Below are 14,883 nucleotides of genomic sequence, written 5' to 3' on the forward strand. Positions count from 1 at the left end.
GACTAAGGAGAGGTTGGACCAACTTGGATTGTTTTCTCTGGCGCATCGATGGCTGAGCGGAGACCTGCTAGAGGTTTTCAAAATTATGAGAGACATAGTTTAGCGTCTTCCTGCCCCAGGGGAGATGTCAAGCATTAGAGGGCATAGGTTTAATGTGAGAGAGGGAAAGTTTAATGGAGATTTACACAGAGAATGGGAGGTGCCTGGAATATGCCGCCAGGAAAATATGTTAAGAATGTTTAAGAGGCATTTAGACACTTGAACAGGCAGGGAATAGAGGTTTGCAAACTTTCATTCCCTGTCAGATGGAATTAATCTAATTTGGGATCATGATTGGCACTGACAGAATGTGGAGGCACCTTCACAAACACTCACAGTCTCTGGGGCCAATGTGAGAGCATCCTTCAGGAAGGCAAACCCAAGGAGAGCATCTGGCCCGGGTGGCGTACCTGGCAGAGTACTAAAAATAAGTGTTAATTAACTGGCTGAAGTGTTCACTGACATCTTTAATCTCTCACTTTGGTAGTCTGAAATACCCATCTGCTTCAAGCAGGTTTCAATCATACCAGTACCCAAGGAGAATATGGCAGCACATGCTCTAGGACCAGCACGTAAGTGCCATTACAAAGAACGCTCAGCAGCACCTCTATTGTCTTTGAAGTGTATGCAGATTCCACATGGCACCTAAACTTTTGACAAACTTCTCTAGGTGCTCAGTGAAGAGTATCCTGACAGATTGCCTCATGGCCTGCTATAGAAGTACCAATGTCCATGAATGAAAAAGCCAGCAAAACATAGTGGGTACAGAGTCCATCGCAGATACAGCCCACCCCACCGTTCAGCACATCCACTAGGAGCACTGCCGCAAGAAAGCAGCATCAATTATCAAGGACCCCCACCATCTCTTCTCTCAGATGAGGTACAGGAGTCCTAGGTCCCACACCACCAGGTTCAGGAACTGTTATGATTCTTTAATCTATCAGGCTCCTGAACCAGCATGGATAAATTCATTCATTTCAACACTGAACTGATTCCACAATCTATGGACTCAGTTTCAAGGACTCTACAGTATTATATATTATACTTTTCTCAGTATTATATTCTTTTTGTATTGCATAGTTTGTCTTCTTTTACACATTGGTTATTTGTCTGTCTTTGTTTGTGTGTAGTTATTCATTGATTCTATTGTGTTTCTTTGTAACCAGTGTTAATGCCCGGAAGAAAATTAATCTTGGGGTAGTAAATACTGACATATACAGTGCATAATTTGATCATAAATTTCCTTTGAACTTTGAAAAGATATGGTGGGCTAAAGGGCCTGTTTCTGTGTTGTACCATTCTATGCTCTGTTGTACCATTCTACTGGGGATTGGAAAAAGGAGGTGTGGTTTTGAGCTGGATTTGAAAGAAATGGCTAAAGATGGTCTAATCAGAAGCAATTGTTTAAGGTCACTGAGGGAATGATACAACAAAGGCAATACACCACCCCTCCCTACTCCTCCTCTCCAGTGAGACATTCAATAGGTTTGTTTCCTTGCATTCCCAAGTCAACTATAATTTCATCTTTTAGACCAAAAATGACATTCCTTGGCCAAGTCTGATATTTATAATGTTAACATAAAAGGAGAAGGCCTGGATGTTTTGGATCAGATCCACTGTAATTGAGATCTCTCAACCAGAGCACTGGGTGTGATCCATTTCTTTCCCACTCCTTTCCCTGGCCCATTTCTGCAGAGTACAGGAAGCTATAGACCATTATTCTAGAGTGTTTGGCAAATGGACCAGAGTCACAGAATGATACAGAGTTTTGGAACAGGTCCTTCGCCCACCATGCCTAAGCTGATCAGCAATCATCCATCTATGGTTATCCCATTTATCAGAACATGTGCATAAAATCATGAGAGGCTAAGAATAAATGCACATAGCATTCCCTTTCCCAGGAACAAGGATTTAAAAATGAGATGGCAAGGGTTTAAAGTGAGAAGTGGAAGATTTAAAAGGGACCTGAAGAGCAACTTCTTTACACTGAGGGTGGGTATGTGGAACAAGCTGCCAAAGGAAGTGGTTGAGGTAGGTACAATATCAACATTCAAAGGCACTTAGACAAGTACCTTGAAAGGAAAAGTTTAGAGAGACGTGGGCCAACTGAGGGCAAATGGGACTTGCTTGGTCAGCGCCATGGTCGGTGTGTACAAGTTGGGCCAACAGGCCAGTTTCCATGCTCTATGACTCTCTGACTCTATGACTCTTGATCCATGAACCTCTAAGACTTGGCAATTTAAATGTTTGCCAAGATAATTCTTATGTGTTGGTGAGAGTCTCGGCCTCCACCCACTGTTATTGGACTCCTGAACGGTCTGCTTTTATGATAAAATGGATTTTTGACCTCACAATGTTAAGATCTTGTACTTTATCATTTACCTGCACTGCACCTTTTCAACAGCTTTTACCCTTTATCGCTATTGTTATTGCTTTACATTCTAACTCAATGCACTGTGTAACGCTTTGATCTGTATGAACAGTATGCAAGGCAAGCTTGTCATTGTATCTTGATACATGTATCAACGATAAACCAATGTCAGTACCAATACCAATACCACCTTCTCAGACAGTGCATTCCAGATTCCACCTATCCCCTGAATAAACAAAGTTTCACTGCAGAAACAGCTCTACGTCTCTTACCCATTACATTGAACACAATGCTTCTCCATTCTCCTGGACCTGAAACACTATGTGTTTCTCTTTCCACAGAATCTGCCTGAGCCATTGAATACTTCCAGCACTTTCCTTCATTTCAAATCTCCAACTTATACTGGTTTTTTTTTTGCTTTCTCAATCAATTTAATTCTCTCCACATTTTGATCAGTTTGGGTGAGGAAGGCAGATTTCTCCCCTCAAAGGACATTAGTGAAAAAGAAGGGGTTTTACAGCAATATGAATAATTTTGTGGTCATCTGTGTCTTCTCCCTCCTGATTATCAAATGAATTTAAGGTCTTTGTTGCCGTGGTGGGATTTGAATTCAGCATTTTTAGCCCATGTATTTAGAATACTACTATAAAAACTCCAATTATCCTCCACACTTGGGACATTGGCTGCCAGACCAGCAGATTTTCCAGACTAGGTATCCTGTACAGATGTATAACAGCATTGTACGGCAACTGCTCTGCCCAAGATCACAATACTGCAGAGCTGTGAACACAGCCCAGTCTATCACAGAAACAGCCTCTGCTCCATAGAATCGGTCTACATTTCTTGCTGCCTTGGGAAAAGACTCCTCCCACCCGGGTAATTTTCTTTCTCCCTTCTCTCATCGGGCAGAGGATACAAAAGCCTGAAAGCAGACGCCACCAGGGTTGAGGACAGCTTCTATCCAGCTGTTGTAAGACATTCAAGATTCATAGATCCATCAACGTATACAGCATGGATATAGGATCCTCAGGCCATTCGGCCATACCAACCAAGGTGCCTATGTATCCTACACCCCACTGAATCTTTCCTAACCATCTACCTGTCCAAAACACTATTAAGTATTGTAATTGTACCTGACTCTACTACCACCTCTGGCAGCTCCTTCAATATAACTACCGCCTTCTGAGTGAAAACCTGGCCCCTCAGGTCCCCTTTAAATCTTCCTCCCCACCCCCACCTTACACGTGGTGGTTGTCCATTACGTATGACGATGAGAGGAGTACGGGAGAGTTTTTAAAGTGGAAAGGCCATTGCACCAGGGCAATTCCACTCACTGTACCTCAGAAGTCTGGGTCCAGAGATACGAACAGGCATCACAAACTGCATTCTTCCTTGGTTGCAGAGGATGACCTTGATGTCTCCTGTGTCTTGTCAAGCCCTTCGCTCTCCACAGAGCATGGCAGTACGTCCTTTGCAGCCGTTTGATCTTACTGTACCCCAGTCCGCTGGAGCTGCTCCGACAGGCACATCCCTATCTCACTGGGATATGAGGCCGCTGGCTACTCTCACCTGGCTTAGCTGACCTATCGAAGTGCTGTACTGGGGTGTAGCCGCTGTCACATGCCCTCTCACGTTTATACTCTGTTAACCTGGCAAAAGGAATGTGATTACCTACTCTAACCAATCTGGAAAAGGAAAGTGTTTACCTACTCTAACCTGGGAAAAGGAATGTGATTACCTACTCTAACCAATCTGGGAAAAGGAATGTGATTTATACAATTCTTACATGATATCCCAGCTTCTATACTGAATGTCCCAGCCAAGGAAGGCAAGTTTCACCAAGGGAAGGCAAGAAAATGCGGAGAGTTGTTGACATAGTCCAGTCTTCCCTCCACTGACACACAATGTGCAGGAGGAATTCAGTAAGTCAGGCAGCATCAATGCTTCTACTGGGAGGTTTCTGTCCCCTTCCATTCTCGTCTGATGAAGGATCTCAGTCTAAAATGTTGACTATTTATTCCACTGCCTGATTTACTGAGTTCCTCCGGCATTTTGTGTGAGTTGCTCGAGATTTCCAGCATCTGCAGAATTTCTTGTGTCCCTTCCATTGATTTTGTCTACATCTCCTGCTGCCTCAGGAAAGCAACCAACCCTATCAGAGACCCCTCCCACCCCGGTCAATCTCTTTCCCACCATCCATCACACAGAAGATGCAAGGAAATATGCTCCAGCAGGCTCAAGCACAACGTCTCTTCCACCGCTACAAGGCTCTTGAAAAAGCCCCTTGGACAATAAGGATGAACTCTTATTCTCTCAGTCTAGCTCACTGTAGCTTTTGCACCTTATTTGGCTATCTGCACTGCACCCTCTCCGTAACTGTAACACGATAGTTTCCATTCTGTTATTGCTTTTTCCCTCATACTGCCGTAACGTACTGCATGGATCACTTCCAAGATTAAATTTCACACTGTATCTCAGTACATTTCCAAAGTACAGACAGGTTAATGTGTTAAATGGCTATTGTTACTTGCCCCTTGTGTGTTGACGGTTGTTAGGCGCCAGACTCCATGCTGTATCTCTCAATGACCCTACGACCCTGTGACAAAGAGTAACTTAACCCACCAGCATCCAAGTCTTAGTCATCTAATAACCCCCAAAAGCAGCCAAATTGTTGTTATGTAGCTGACTGGCTCACCAGCCTGACAGTAGAGTTAGCAAGTAAGCTCTAGGTTAATGTGACTTCAGCCAGGCGAGTATCAGTCAAACCCTGTACTATGAAACTCTCTGCTGTATTTTTTTTCAGTCCCTTTGCCCTGTGGTACTTTGTTCTGATTGAGCCTGCTATCTCCTTGCTGAATTGGCCCCAGCTGTTTGATCTAATTGGGTCTGAATTGCACAAGATGGACGTGCTTTTCCAAATATGGAGAAGAAGTGGGTGTAAACAGAGAGTTTGCTCTGGGCTCTTGGACTGTACCTATGCTCTCTACCCCGGCTCAGGGATGAGGCAAGGGAGGGGTGAGAGTTTGACACACTATCCTTTACCGAATATGGTGATGTTAGCTGTTATCACCTGCTCAAGCTGCCTTTCCTGGTAGAGTTGCTGCGTTGGGAGAACTGGATTCGATCCTGGCCTCGGGCACTCTCTGCATGGAGTTTGCATGTTCTCACATTGACCACATGGCTTTCCCCTGTCACGTCCCAAAGATGAATGAGTTGGTTGGTTAATTGGCCACTGTAAATTGCACCTGTGTTAGCCTCTAGGGGGCAGTCGATGGCAATGTGGGGAGGATAAATTAAAGTTTACGTAAATGAATGGTTGATGGTTGGCAGGGACCCAATGAGCCTGTTTTTGTGCTGTATTTGGTCAAAGTTTCACCAGATTGATTCTTGTGACAGAGAGTGGGAGGAGATAGTGTTTATTACATGAAGAGAAACTGAGCAGACCGAAGACTCTGGAGACTGGATCCAAAAAAAAATAAAGTGCTGGAGGAAATTAGCAGGTCAGGTAACATCTGTAAAGGGAAATGGATAGTCAAGGCCTCTCATCTGGACTGCAGTCAGTATGAAAAGGTGAGAGGGTGTGGTGGGGTAAGAGCTGGCAGCAATGAATGGATATGGGTGATAGGTACAGAAGACGGGGGAGGGAAGAGTGAACTTAGTGAGATGGGCTGGGAAGTGGGAGGTGGAGGTGATAATGAGATAACATCTTTCTGTCACAGCCATCAAGTCAGAGAATCTTATAGCATGGAAAAGGACCTTCGACCCAACAGTTCCATGCTGACAGTGTTATCCACCGAGCTAGTCCCGTCTACTTGTTCCATTGTCTATCAGATTGCATCATCTGTAGTCCCTTGGCACATTCCTCTATCGCATCCCAGCCTCTGCACCTCCACCCTTCCCTCTTCCATCTGCCTGTCTCCCCCTCCTCACCCAGTTCCTCCTGTTATCTGGCAGCTTTTTCCCCGTTCCTTCCCCCACCTCTTTGTACTGAGGATCTCACCTTATCTTTCAATCCAAGTGAGGGGTCTCAACCAAAATGTCAGCTGTCCATTTCCCTCCACAGATGCAGCCCGACCCACTGAGTTCCTCCAGCCTTTTGTTTTTGAGTCTATACTTTCTTCAGTTTAGAAGATTGTGAGGCAATTCCATTAAAAAATGTACAGTACAAAATCCTTACTGGGTTTTACAAGGTAGTCGCAGAGTCAAATTTTCCTCTGGGTGAGGTGATTCAGGATCAACCACTTATGCTGAAAGCATGACTCTTGTTTCCAGACAACCAAATCAAAGTTTCCTAAACTTTGACTCTGCTTCATTGCACATTGGTCATTGTGGGTAGGTACAGTATGTGGTAGAACCTGGAGACGATGGGAATGAGGGATTACTGCAGGATTAGTGTATACGGTGTCCCAGAGTCACACAGCAAAGAAACAGGCAATTCAGCCCACCAAATGCATGTTGGTCCTTACCCATCCATACTAGCCCCATAGGGTCCATGGTCTTCTATGACTTGGTGATTCAAGTCTTCACCTAGATGCTATGAAAGTCTCTGCCTTCACTATCCCCCTCAGGAAGCATATACCAGATTCCAACCATCCTCTTGTTAAAAAGAAATCTATTCCAAATCCTATGAAAATCTACTCCATTCATTAAACCTATCTCCCCTACATTTAGATGCTTCTGCTGCAGGATAATTTACCTTATCTATCAGCCACATAATTTTGTAGATCTCTGTCAGGTCCACCCTCAGCTTCCTCCGCTCCAAGGAAAACAGATCCAGCCTCTCCACTCTCATCAAAACTGAAATGCTCCATGCTAGGCAATATCCCAGTGAATCTCCATTCCAGTGAGATCACATACTTCCTAAAGTGTGGCACCTAGAACTATATGGATTAATCCAGTGATAGCCTGTGTAAAGTTGCCCCGGTCTTATATTGTAGACCCCAGCGAATAAGGGCATGCATCCCATGTCCTTCTTCACCAGTATTGTCACCTTCCAAAATTTGGTCTCATTGTTCAAAATTCCTCTGGACCTTCTCATTCATTGGAGTCATACAGCACAAAAACAGGCCCTTTGGCCCAATGCATCCATTCCGGCCCACTAAGCTAGTCCTATTTGTCCATGTTTGGCATGTAAACATCTAAATCTTTTCTATACGTATACCTATCCATTTTGTACTGGGGTAATTCAGCATTTCGTGTTTTTAAAGGATTGATCAGGATGCTGATGCCACTGAAGATTCATTTAACAGGCCACATGGATTTCTGGCCACTGGAGAGCCAGCTGGTGCACAAGGTAATAGAACCTCTGCATCACAACTTCAAGGATGTAGGTTCGATCCTGACCCTGGGCAGTGCCTGTATGGAGTTTACACATTCTCCCTGTGACCACATGGGCTTTCCCCAGTGTTCTGATTTCCTTTCACGTCCTAAAGGCAGGTTAATTGGCTGTTTCAACCTTTACTTAATCTGTAGGTGACAGGCAGAAGCTGGGGCTGGGGAAATGATGGCAATGTGAAAGAGAATAGATTACAGTGAAATCAAGTCAGTGGGTGGACGTGCTCAGAGCCAGCTTTAACTGGATGGCCTATGGTGACCTCATTTTATGTTCTGAGATATGCAAAGGCCATGGAAATTATGATTAAACAGCCGCCCGGCAGAGCTTGTACAGTACCAAGCAGAAGCAGAAGCAGCATTGATAAATAAAATTAATTAATCAATCAATCAGTTAATTGGTTTACAGGTACTAAAGTACAATGATAAATTTTGTTCTGCATGCCATCCATACAGGTCATTTCATTATTGGTATTGGTATTGGTATTGATATCAGTATCGGTATTGGTTTATTATTGTCTGATGTATCAAGCTACAATGAAAAGTTTGCTCAAATAGATCAAATAATTACACAATGCATTTAGCTAGAATAAGGTAAAACAATAACAATGCAGAATAAAGTATAAAACCTACTGAAAAGTGCAGTGCAGGTGAACAATAAAGTGCAAGGTCATAATGAGGTAGACTGTAAGGCCAAGGATCCAACCGATCATACAAGAGGTCCATTCACAAGACTGGTAACAGTGGTATTGAAGCTGTCCTTGAGCCTGATGGTATGTGGTTTCAGGCTTTTGTATCTTCTGACCGATGGGAGGGGAGAGAATAAAGAATGTCTGGAGTGGGTGGGGGGGTCTTTGATCATAAACACAAGAGGTTCTTCAGATGCTGGAAACCCAGAGCAACACACTTGTCCTGATTAAGGGTCTTGGCCCAAAAGGTTAACTGTTTATTCATTTTCTTAGATGCTGTCTGATCTGCAGAGTTCCTCCAGCATTTTGTGGGTCTTTGATTATGTTGGCTACTTCACTGAGGCAGCAAGAATAGACAGAGTTCATGGAGGGGATGTGCAAACTAGCTACCTAACATTTTAACTTCTTCCTATTAGAGCTGCTGCCTCACAGGTCACAGTTCAATCCTGACATGCCAGTCATTTTTATCCGTGACCACGTGGGTTTCCATTGAGTGTTCCAGTTTCAACCTACGTCCCAAAGACGTGCGTTGCTGAATTAATTGGCTGCTGGAAGTTGTCATTAGTGTGTAGGAGTAGGTAGAATCTAGGGGGAGTGAACATTGAGAGAATAAAATGGAATTAGTGTAAGTGGTGGCTGATGGTCAGCACAGAGTCAATGGGCAGAAGGCCCTATTGCCTTGCTGAAGGATTGTATGATTAAAATTTGTGAATTATTTTGTTGACATATGTCTCGCTGATAATCAACACAGGCAGACCTTACTAATACGTGCTTAGCCCACTGCTCTACTCCCTCTACACTCGTGACTATATGGCTAGGCACAGCTCAAGTGCCATCTACGTATAATTAACTAATGATACTACTGTTGTTGGTAGAATCTCAGATGGCAAAGAAGCAGTGTACAAGAGTGAGACAGACCAGCTGATTGAGTAGCAACGGCATCGTCTCACTCAATATCAGCAAGACCAAGGAATTGATTGTGGACTTCAGGAAGGAGAGGTCAGAAAAACACCCAAGGGGTCAACAGTGAAAAGGCTCAGCAACTTCAAGTTGCTGGGTGTCAACATCTCCGGGGATCTCACTTGGGCCAACACATTGATGCAATCATGAAGAAAGCAGGCATGAAGCTCTTCTTCATGAGTTTGAAGGGATTTTGTATATTATGTACAAAAAAAATAGAAATCTGGCAAATTTCTATAGAAGTACAGTAGTATGGAGGCTCCAGTGTACAGGATCACAAGAGGCTGCCGTGGGTTGTAGAATATGCAAACTCCAAAAAGAGCACAATTCTCCCCACCATTGAGGATGTCTTCAAGAGGTGTTGTCTCCATCACTAAGGACTATCATTACTCTGGACACACCCTCTTCTCATTATTACCATCAGGGAGGAGGTACAGGAGCATGAAAATCCACATTCAATGATTCAGGAACATCTTCTACCCCTCTGCAATCAGATTTATGAACAGTCCGTGAACCCATCAACTCTACCTTGTTACTCATTTTTAGCATTATTGATTTATTTTGCAATTTATGGTAATTATTATGTTGTTGCTCTGTACTGATAATAAATCTGATCCTGATTCTGAAATTGTGTCCTTAGCAACATTAGTAAGAACAAAGAGCTGATCATGGACTTCAGAACGGGTAGGACATGCCAATCCTCATAGAGGGATCAGAAGTGGATGGGTCTCAAGATCTCTAAGGATCTAACCTGGTCCCAACATATCAATGCAGATATAAAGAAGGCAAGACAGCGACTATACTTCATTAGGAGTTTGATGAGATCTGGTTTTTCACCTAAAACACTCAAAAACTTCTGGAGATGTAATGTGGAGGCATTCTGACAGGCTGCATCACTGGTATGGGGGGGTGGTTGGAGCTACTTCACAGGATCGAAGGAAGCTACAGAAAGTTGTTAAATTAGTCAGCTTCATCTTAGGTACAGTACCAGCCTCTGTAGCATCCAAGATATCGTCAAGGAGCAGTGCCTCAGAAGGTGGCATCCATTATTAAGGACCCCCCATCACCCAGGATATACCCTCTTCTCATTGTTACCATCAGGAAGGCGGTACAGAAGCCTGAAGGCACACACTCAGTGGTTCAGGAACAGCTTCTTCCCCCTGCCATCTGCTTCCTAAATGGAAATTTAGTCCATGAACACTACCTCACTACTTTCTATTATTTCTGCTTTGCACTATTTTTAATATACAGATATATATACTGTACTTACTGTAATTGGTTTACTTACAGTATTTATTTTTTCTATATTATTATGTATTACATTGTACTGCTGCCACATAACGATACATTGTGTATATAGTTATATCCTTTGTTCTACTTTCCATTCAACTCCTACCTGTCTGATTGCTTATCTTAAATCAAATATCTGACTTTAGTCATAACGACCTAACTATCAAGGTTAATTTAAAATTCTTGGATGCTATTATCACTCTGCCTCAGGAGATTCTTCAAGATTACAGTTGTAATTAGCTTAATTGGGGTTACTAATTAACTAGTTTCATTACACTGAAACAGATCTAAAATTGTCTTGATTTATGTTTTATTGTTGTTGTTCTATAAAATCTTCAAATTCACCGAAGTAGCTTAATAGATAAGTTCATGGAATGGAGTCCAAGGGGGAGAGAGGATGAGTTCGTGGAATGGAGATGGAGAGGGGAGAGAATGAGTTCATAGACTGTAAATGGAGGAAGACAGGATGCCTTCATGGACTGGAGATGGAGAGGGGAGACAATGGGTTTATGGACTGGAATCGAAAGGGGAAGGGCTGAGCTCAGGGACTTTAGTTGAAGGAGTAGGGGATAACTTCATGGATAGGAACATGTAGGAAGAAGAGGATGAGTTAATGGACGAGCTAGAGGGGGGAGGAATGAGTTCATGGACTGTAATCAAAGAGGGAAAGGAAGCATTAATGGACTGGAGATGGAAAGGATGGAAAGGATGAGTTTGTGGATTGGAGATAAGGGGTGAGGATGACTTCATGGATTAGAGATGGAGGGGAGAGGGAGAGTTTATGGACTGGAGATGGAAGGGGAGAGGGTGATTAATAAACATGATGGAGTGGAAGACAATGAGTTCATGGATTGGAGATTAGGGGAAAGAATGAATTAATGGAGAAGAGAGGATGAATTTTTGGATTGGAGGTGAAGGTGGAGAGGGAGAGTTTATAGACTGGAGATGGAAGAGGAGAGGATGAGGTCATGGTCTGGGGTCAGAGAGGGAGAGACTGAGTTCAGACATGGGTTGGAGAGGGGAGGATGAGTTCATGGATTGGAGATCCAAGGGGAGAGGGTGAGTTCATGGTTTGGAGATGGACAAGGTGGAGAAGATTAATTCATGGATTGAAGAGGGGAGAGGATGAGTTATTGGACTGAAGATGGACACAGTGAAAGAAAATTAGTTCATGGATTGGAGAAGAAGGGGGAGAGGATGAGATAATGGACTAGAGATGGACAAGGAGAGGAGAAGATGAGTTCATGGATTGGAGATGTAGAGAGAGAGAATGAGTTAATGGACTGAAGATGGAGAGAGGGAGGATGAGATTATAGACTGGATATGGAGTGAGAAAGGATGAGTTCATGGACTAGAGTTGGTGTATGAAGACAATGAGTTCATGGACTGGATATGGATGAGGACATAATGGGTTCAGGGGATGGAGTTGGAGGGTGAGGGGATGACTTCAGGGCCTGGATGTGGATGGAAAAAGGATGAGTTAATGGACTGGAGATGGAGAGGGGAGAGGAGGATTAGTTAACAGATTGGAGATAGAGGAAGGAGGTGACTAGAATATTACAGCAAGGATGTGTTGAGGCTTTATAAGGCATTGGTCACATCAGGCTTGGAGTATTGTGAGCAGCTTTGGACCCTTTATCTAATAAAAGATGTGCTAGCATTGGATAGGGTCCAGAAGAGGTTCATGAGAATGATTCCAGAAATGAAAGGGTATTATATGAGGTGTGTGTGATGGCTCTGGAGCTGTATTCACTGGAGTTTAGAAGAATGGGGGGGGGGGGGGGGGTAGGATCTCATTGAAACCTATCGAATGTGGAAAGCCTTGATAGAGTGGATATGCAGAGTATGTTTCCTATAGTCGGTGAGTCTAGAACCAAAGGGTGCAGCCTCAGAATACAGGAATGTCCTTTCTTAATTAATGTATTTTATTATTTTATGAGAACAGACTTGGAAAAAACAAACAAAAAATACAGCACATCCACAAAAACCACAACCGTAGCAAAATCAAATTAAATATTGAGCAGCAAAAGAGAAAAAAATATATAAAGGCAAAAAGTGAACATACACAGCAGAGGTGCACCACACCAAAAAACCTCAGTCCTCACCCCGTAAGAAAGTCCAATACAGGGCCTCATATCCTTTCAAAGATGTCCCCTCTGTCCTAATTCCATAGTCCCAGTCTCTCCAAATGTGAAGTGTCCATTTAGAACAGAAAGGAGAAAGAATTTCTTTAGCCAGAGGGTGGTGAATCTGTAGAACTAATTTCCATAGATGGCTGTGCAGGGCAAGTCATTGAGTATATTTAAAGTGAAGGCTGATGGGCTTTTGGTTAGTTGGGGCAATAAATGTTACTGGGAGAAGGCAGGAGAATGGGGTTGAGAGGGTTAATAAATCAGCCAGGATGGAATGATGGAGCAGACTCGATGGACCAAGTGGCCTAATTCTGTTCCTATGTCTTTTGGTCTTAACATTGGTTTGAACGTGACAGGATCACTTCATTCCTTCCTGAGAAATAGACTTTAATAAATAAAGTACTGGGAGAGGGTGCAGAGGTGATCCATGCTAATGAATTCCAGGGATGAGGGACTCTCATTACTAAAGAAACAGTCGAAGACTCTCAAACAGCAGAGGAACAGGCCCTTCGGCCCAACTCGGCCACGTTTACTGTGTTGCCCAGTAAGCTGGTTCCATTTGTCCATCGTTCTCTACATCCCTCTTTTTCATGCATTTGGCTAGATGGCTCTTAAATCTTGTTAACGTGACCAGCTCAGCTACTGTTTCTGGCAGCTCTTTCCAAATATGCTTTGCCCTTTACATGAAGAAGCTGCTCTGACGTCCCCTTTAAATCACTTGTCTCTGATCTTCAAGCTGCGCTCTTTTGTTTTTAGTACTCCCTTCCTGGGGAAACAAACTATATGCTTTCACATTGTCAACGCTCCTCATGACATGTGTTCCTCTATCAGATCACCTCTCAGACCCTGTGTTGCAGGGATTAAAGTCCTAGTCCATACAACCTCTTCCTGTAACTCAGGCCACAAGTTCAGGCAAAATCCTGGTAAATATTTTCTGCATTCTTTCCAGTTTAATAACATTTTTTTCTGTAACAGTGCGGCCGAAGCTGTACTGCGGAGAAACTGCTCCCAATGGCAGAAGAGTCAAGAACCAGGGGGTTGAAGACAAAGTGCCTCACTGTGTTCAAGATTCAAGATTGTTTAATGTCATTTCCAGTACACAAGTGTAATGAAGAATGAAATCATTGTTACTGTGGATCCAGTGCAGCACAAAATAAAACACAATGAGATAAAGAACGCAATAATAAAGACCACAATAAATATGTAAGATAGCTTATATACACAGGTAAGTTGTATGTCCATAAACTAATGCTAGGTACAAGAGCGTCCATACACAAAGTGACTTTGAAAGGAAATGATAAAGTAGTTGTGGTGTTGGGTGTGAGTGTGTGAAGGTGTTGACCAGCTTTACTGCTTGGGGAAAGTAACTGTTTTTGAGTTTGGGGTCCTGGTGTGGATGCTACTGTAGCCTCCTCCCTGATGGGAGTGAGACAAACAGTCCATGAGCAGGGTTTGTGAGATTCTTCATGATATTGCTGGCCTTTTGATGACACCTTTCTGTATATATCTCCTTGCGGGCAGGTAGGCTGGTGCCAATGATGCACTGGGCAGTTTTGGCTACCTGTCCACCATACTGCAGCTTCTGTACCATGTAGTGATGCAGCATGTTAGGATGCTCTCTACTGCACCTCTGTAGAAGGTCATGAGATAGTTCAGCTCTCTTCAGCCTCCTCAGAAAGTAGAGGCAAACATTCTTAATTGCGTAGAATGTGTTCCTTAAGATTGTCATAGCTGGGGCAGGTAGTGCAGACAAGCTCCCACTACCTGTTAAACGGTGTGAATCTCAAATAGCCTCTGACAACCAGATCTAGCTCCTAGCCTTCATGTGTGGCTGAGTCACTAAGCCCGGCAGAACCATTTCTACTGAAGGGGCAAAGGCATTTTACTGGCAACTTAAAACCAGTCGCTTCAGGCAGATGGGATTTGTCAGCCACGGTTGCAGCTTATCTAGAAGAAGGAAAAACTCTGATCTCTAACCTCTGCTGCCTATGGCTATACCCACTTGTGGGGAAGGCTTCAGGAGTTAATGTCCTCTCTGTAGGCTCACTCTTCGCTGTTGGTGATGAGCCCC

At 43.5% G+C, this 14,883-nt stretch overlaps 2 long non-coding RNA genes across 2 annotated transcripts in view; one reads left to right on the top strand and one right to left on the bottom strand.

Moving 5' to 3' along the window:
- The window catches only part of LOC140733163 (uncharacterized), a 174,529-nt gene that overhangs the window by 137,373 nt on the left and 22,273 nt on the right, over positions 1-14,883 (bottom strand). The window lies entirely within an intron of this gene.
- On the top strand, positions 5,847-13,993 carry LOC140732790 (uncharacterized). Its single transcript, XR_012100133.1, has 3 exons — positions 5,847-5,980; positions 7,618-7,703; positions 13,788-13,993. It is a non-coding gene; the product is annotated as an uncharacterized lncRNA (long non-coding RNA).

This window comes from Hemitrygon akajei, chromosome 9 (assembly GCF_048418815.1).
Source record: "Hemitrygon akajei chromosome 9, sHemAka1.3, whole genome shotgun sequence".
NCBI lineage: Eukaryota > Metazoa > Chordata > Chondrichthyes > Myliobatiformes > Dasyatidae > Hemitrygon > Hemitrygon akajei.